The sequence below is a fragment of the Nycticebus coucang genome, chromosome 3 (assembly GCF_027406575.1).
Source record: "Nycticebus coucang isolate mNycCou1 chromosome 3, mNycCou1.pri, whole genome shotgun sequence".
In the NCBI taxonomy this organism is placed as follows: Eukaryota; Metazoa; Chordata; class Mammalia; order Primates; family Lorisidae; genus Nycticebus; species Nycticebus coucang.
In genome coordinates this window covers 62,499,926-62,506,807 of record NC_069782.1, presented here as the reverse complement: position 1 = coordinate 62,506,807, position 6,882 = coordinate 62,499,926, and the positions used below count along the sequence as shown (strand labels likewise).

Below are 6,882 nucleotides of genomic sequence, written 5' to 3'. Positions count from 1 at the left end.
TCCTGCATACAATGAAGCATACAATGTCATCTATGAAATATTTTACAAAATAATTTGTTAGAAGCCTCTAGACTAGACATTGGAAAGCTATGGCTCACAGGCCTGTTATTGTAAATATGGTTTTACTGGACAAAAGCCATATCCATCTGCTTACTACAATCTATGGTTCACTGTCCACTACAAAAACAGAGCTAATTAATTCCAGATGTTATGGCTTGCAAAGCATGAAGTACTTACTGTCTGGCCCTTCTCACACAAAACATTCACCAACCTCTGCTCTAAACATAATTACCATTTTATCAAAAATACAAAAAAGTGGAGGAATTCCTTAAACCTGCCAAGAGAATTCAATCAGAAATAGTAGAATGTTTGCCTTTCTAAAAGAATATGTGGCTCTGCAAAAAACCAAAACAAAGGGAAAAATTGAGCACTCTTGGTTCAAAGAAACTAAAATATATAAACAAATGTAATCTAGAAACCTTGACTGGATCTTAGATCCAAAAACATCCAAAAGCCTATTTTCAAACAATGTAGAGAATGTTGCTTTTGTTTTTGTGGTGACAGTCTCACTCTGTTGCTGCTAAAGTGCTGTGGCTTCAGTCTAACTCACAGCAACCTCAAACACCTGGGCTCAAGCCATCCTCCTGCCTCAGCCTCCCCAGTAGCTTAGAGTACAGAAGTGTACCATAACGCCCATCTAATTTTTTCTATTTGTAGTAGAGACAGGTCTCATTCTTCCACAGGCTGGTTTGGAATTTCTGAGCTCAGGGGACCCTCCTGCTTCACCTCTCATGAGTGCTAGAATTATAGGCATGAGCCACTGCGCCCAGTGGAGAATTTTTTTTTTTTTTTTGCAGTTTTTGTCCAGGGCTGGGTCTGAACCCACCACCTCCGGCATATGCGGCCAGTGCCCCACTCCTTGAGCCACAGGCGCCGCCCAAGATTTTTTTTTTTTTTTGGCCAGGGCTGGGTTTGAACCCGCCACCTCCGGCATATGGGACCGGCGCCCTACCCGCTGAGCCACAGTAGATATTACATAATGTTATTAGTTTTCATTTTCTTGGATGAAATAACAGTATTTTGCTTCTACCATACTAAGCCATATCCTTATCTTTAGCAAACACATCATCAAGCATTTAAATGTCAAGTCTCATGCCTGTTTGTTTTCAATTTCCTTACTATAAAATTTACCATAAGATATATTTATCTGGAAAGACAGAAAACATGAAAAATTATAAAAATGCATAAATCTACTACAATGAGTATTAGACTTTTTTTTTTCTTTTGAGACAGTCTCAATCTGTCGCCCTGGGTAGAGTGCCCTGATGTCATCATAGCTCACAGCAACCTCAAACTCTTGGGCTGAAATGATCCTCTTTCCTCAGCCTCCCAAGTAGCTGGGACTACAGGTGCTAACCAAGATGCTCAGCTAATTTTCTATTTTTATTAGAGATGGGGTCTCGTTCTTGGTCAGGCTGGTCTCAGATTCGCAAGTTCAATGAATCCACCTGCCTGGGTCTTCCAGAGTGCTGGGATTACAGGCCTGAGCCACCGCATCCAGCCGCTATTAGACGTTTAAATTACAGGTTATGTTTAAGACTTTACAAAAGAAAAACGTGGGACAAAACACTTTTTTTTTTTTTTTTTTGCAGGTTTTGGCCGGGGGCTGGATTTGAACCCGCCACCTCCGGCATATGGGGCCGGCGCCCTACTTCTTTGAGCCACAGGCGCCACCCGAGACAAACACATTTAATCCAACAATCCTGTTAGTGGTAAATTCCATGCTCTGTTTTTAGGTGCTGTGGGAATGTACAGGCCTCCGAAATTCGAATGAAGAGAATGAATGAGTATTCTCCGCTTTTGTGGAGGGTTTTGTTTGTTTTAGTAGAAAGACGTACAGTCTACAAGCGTTTATATTCATATACATAAATATGCACACCCTAGATACCTAAGAATGTTTAACATAAAAGCAAAAGTCAAAAATAAAATACGATTCGCAAAAAGCCAAATTCTCAGATGAAACATTCGACTCCATAAGCGAAGGAAGCAGTGGGTCCCTTGAACCAGCTTTCAATTTATCACCAGAACCCGCCAGAATCCGCAGGTCCCCGAGCCAGGAGACGCCTGAAGACCGAGTCAGCGCTGACTCGAAAATCAGAAATTATCTTCTGGGGAAAAATTCACAAACTTTATTAACGGAGGCTTTGGAAGAACGGAGCACAGTAGATGAAAACACCCCGCCGACGCGATATAACGGCAGTTCACCTACATAGCACCTCGCAGAGACAGATGGTCCTACCGTCCTCTGGGAACTGGCCCCGCCGAGCAAGAGCCGGGCGGCCCAGGTCAAACCCGTCCTTCTCCACCATACCCCTCTTTACCCACAAGCCGGCCCATTCACCGGTAACTCACGAAAGCCGAAGAGTGACCAATTCTAGGGCAAAAAGGTTCCGCTGACCCTGCAGCAAGCGTGGACAGGAAAACCGCACGCTGCTGACGTCACTTCCGCTTCCAGTGTCGGGCCGGGCGGAAATTTGAGGTTCCAGCTTCAGCCAGGTAGCACCTGGCAGGCACAGAAATTCTAGTTTTCTACCGCGTGGGTACCGGTGGGCCCTGGATGGACTCAGCGCAGGGGCGGGTGCCAAAGGCAGAAACAGGCCCAAAGACCAAGGTTGAGGTTATTGCCAGTCCTAAGGGGAGGGCTGCTGAGCCAGAAATAGGGGCCAATGTGTAATGCATCTAGAATTGATAACTACATTTTTTGCTACGTTAATATTTCAACTTTTGATGTAAAAAAGTTTAAATTTTACGTGGCCAAAAGAATTTTTTTTCTTTGAGACAGAGTCTATGTCGCCCTTGGTAGAGTGCTGTGACATCACAGCTCACAGCAACCTCCACCTCTTGGGATTAAGCGATTATCTTGCCTCAGCCTCCCAAATAGCTGGGACTACAGGCACCCGCCACAACGCCTGGCTATTTTTTGGTTGTAGTTTCATTGTTGTTTCGCAGGCCCAGGCTGGATTCAAACCCACCAGTTCCGGTGTATGTGGCTGGCTCCCTAGCCGCTTAGCTATAGGCACTGAGCCACCAAAAGAATTTTTTAAAGAATTATTTCTGATCCAACCTGAGCAAGACCTAGACCCCGTCTTAAAAATACCCAGGCGTGGTGGCGCCTGTGGCTCAAGGAGTAGGGTGCCGGGTTCAAGCCTGGCCCCAACCAAAAACGGGAGGCTGAGGTAAGGGGATCACTTTCAGCCCAGAAGTTTGAGGTTGCTGTGACCTATGACGCCATATGACTGTATCCAGGGAGACAAAGTGAGACTCTGTCTCAAAAAATAATAATAATTTCTGGGTTTCCTGCTTTGTTTTTAAAAAAACATTCTGTATCTTTTAACAGAATGTATTTTGGCCTATGGAGGCTCCAACTTGGCTCTCAAATCTGGCACCAAATTCCCTTCCCTTCTACCAAAAGAAGTCCACCCCAACAACATAACAATTTTTCCAAGAGGTAAGAGCGAGCAGGCCTTACAGGAGAAGAGTAAGGACATTGTTATCTGTGTGGAAAGAGAGTGGTGGCCTACGGGACACAGTGTAAGGCTACATGACACACCTCCTGGGTGAGGGGCACAACAAGAACAGGGATCTTACCTAACAAATGCAAACATTGTAACCTAATCATTTGTACCCACCATTAATCTCAAACAAAAATTAAGTATTGGCTGGGACAGGGACATAAACATTTCAGAACAGAAGTGGCTACAAAGAAGGAGAGGGTCCCGACACCGGAAGTGTTATAGCTTTGAGCACACCTACTTTGGCCCCTTTGACCTCAGTGCCATGAAGATCCCCCAGCGTCTCCTGTACCTATAGGTGCTTTGAGGCCATCCTGTCCCTGGACAGTGGATATCGCACCCTGGTGACCATGGTGCAGAAGGTCTGCTGGACCAGTCCGCCTAGGGCCAGATGCAGTCCAACCAGGATGCTTTGCCCCCTGACTTCTCGGTAGTGCATTCAGCTGCGGGTATGACTGGTTTAACACCAACCTTGTTACCCACGACTCCATCCCCAATCTGAGCCAAGCACCCCCACCCACAGACGCAGCACTGAATACTACCCCTGAGTGGAGGTCCTCCCGGAGGACTGTGCCCCAAAAAGTCCCATGGGTCCAGTGTCACCAGGGCCAAAATATCTGCTTCCAGGGCAACCTCTCAGTCCCTGTGTACATCAGAACCTGCCACGGACCCTCCTGCACCACTGCGGGCACCACAAGCCCATGGATAGACATCGACCTCCAGGGTTCCTGCTGTGAGGAGAAGCTCTGCAACCAGGATTCACTGACCCGGCCCTTCACCACCACCTCAGCCACCTCCCTTCCCTGGCACCCCAGGTCATGGCACTGCTCCTCACCCTTCTCCTGCTGGCAGGGCTTTCTGCATAGACTACCCCTCCAGGAGACTGGGTAATAGGGTCACACATGCCCTTCTCCTCCACACTGCATGCCTTTCTCTTCCATGCTTCAGCTCCTACCCATTTTACTAGAAAATGATGTCAAAACAAGAGTTGCACTCCTGTACCTCTGGTTCTCCATCTGTCTCTTCCTCCTACTTCCTGACCATCACCCTTCCCCTACCTAGTCAGCAGGCCTGGAAAAAACTGGACACAGTCACTAGCATTCCAGGATAAAGAGAAACAGATGCATTCTGCTCCATATGAAGAGCAATTCTTTTTCTTTCTTTTTTCTTTTCTTTTTTTCTTTCTTTTTTTTTGGCAGAGTCTCTTTTTTGTCACCCTCAGTACAGTGCCATGGCATCATAGCTCACAGCAATTTCAAACTCTTGGGCTTGAGCAATCCTCTTGCCTCAGCCTCCCAAGGAGCTAAGACTACAGGCTCCTACCACAACGCCTGGCTAATTTATCTACTTTTAGTACAGACGGGTCTCACTCTTGCTCAAGGTGGTTGAAGAGCAATTCTGACAATAACTGTTATTCCCTAAGCACCAGCCAGGCACCAGGCAGCCCATAGCAGGGCTCCCTGTGCTCTCCCTCTGGAGCCTGATCATGGCTCTAAGAGGCAGTCTTTATTGGTATATTATTAATATCACTGGAGGCAGCAAAAGCAGTATATGGTAACACATGCCCAGACTGGAGCTGAACTGTATGGGCTTTAATCCCAGCTCTCCTATTCAGCTTGTCTGTGACCACAGTCAAGTTATTTAAGCTCTCTGTGCCTGTGTTTCTTTACCTATTAAGTGGAGAAGAAAACAAACTCTATAATAAGAAGGCCTACTTCACAGTGGTTGGGATGAGGATTTAATGAGATGAACCTATGGTTCCTGACACAGTACCTCACTGCACAGCAGTCACCCAGTGTAGTGAGCTATTTTCATAAGCCCCACGTCACAGATGGATGAAGGGAGAGCCAAAGGCCCTTGCTTGAGCTCATGCATCCAGTAAGTGGAGAACCAGGAGTCGGATTCCCAGCCCCATGAACTTCTAGGCAACCCCACATCCCAAATACAAGAGTGTTGATGTATTTGACAGAAAAAACACATGAGGCAAAGCTGAGTCGTGTCAAATTCTCCAACTGTCAGGAAAGTCAGGAAAGACTTTGTGGAGGATGTAAACTTAGAGCAAAGTCCTAAGAAATAAACGGAAGTTGGCAAAAAGAAGTAACAGGAAGGGCATTTTAGGTGGAGGAGATGGTGCAAAGTCTGAGGTAGGAAGGAAGACAGGGAATACAGGACACTTACATGAGCACATGAACTTCATATAAATGGGATCCTACAGCATGTCCTCTGGGCACATTGCACAATATCCCTTCATATCCTTTCTGCCATATGATCTTCCCAGCAACCCAATGGGGTGAGCAAAGGAGTGAGTTGCATCTTGCGATGGTCTGAATGGTTGTGTCACCTCAAAACTAATATTTTAAAACCTTATCACCAAGGTGATGGTGCTAGGGGTTGGGCTTTTACTAGATGATTAGATCATGAGGGTAGAGACCTCATAAGTGAGTCTCTTATAAAAGAGACCCTAGACAGCTGCCTTGCCCTCCCACCAAGTGGGCACACAGCTAACAGATGCCATCTATAAGCCAGAAAGCAGGTCCTCATCAGACATCAAATCTGCTGGTGCCTTATTTGTGGACTTCCCAGCCTCCAGAACTGTCAGAAATAAATTTCTGCTGTTTATAAGCCAAAAAATAATAATATAAATAAAAATTAAAGAAAGGATAATAAAGATTAGGTATCTTACTCACCATCTGTGTCTAGAGACTGGTCCTTCTCTTTATCTGCTTATGTGCTAGTGGCTTTGTCCACAAGTCTTTGGGCTGAGAAGTACGTTTTGCTTTGTATGATTCTGGACCAATCTATAAGTTTCTCAGCTACTGTGTTGCTCAGGAGCAAGGAAAGACTATTCAGAATTCTTTATGTACTTTAAATGAAAGGAAAGATACAAACTTTTAAATCAAAAATGTTATATGGTAGGCTGGGCACAGTAGCTCGTACCTGTAATTCTAGCTCTCTGGGAGGCTAAGGTAGGTGAATTGCTTGAACTTAGGAATTGGAGACCAACCTAAGTAAGAGCAAGACCCTAAAAATAAAAACAAAAACTAGCTGGAGGGAGTGTCTGGGGCCTATAGCCCCAAATGGAAGGCTGAGGTAAGAGGATTGTCCAGGCCGAGAGACTGAGGTTGCTGTGAGCTATGATGGCACCCAGAATTCTACCCAGGGACACGGAATGACACACTATCTCAGAAAAAAACAAAAAGTGTTTTATGGTAATGGAGTATATAAATTATAGAGATCATGAGGAAAAATAAGGAAATGAGGACAAGTGTCAATTTAAAAAACAAAAAGAACAAAAGCAAGAAATTAAAAG

General features: G+C 45.3%; 1 pseudogene; it reads left to right on the top strand.

Annotated features, from left to right (window-relative positions):
* The first annotated feature begins 3,601 nt into the window (after nucleotides 1-3,601).
* LOC128580971 (ly6/PLAUR domain-containing protein 5-like) lies at nucleotides 3,602-4,438 on the top strand (annotated as a pseudogene).
* The last annotated feature ends 2,444 nt before the right edge of the window (nucleotides 4,439-6,882 follow it).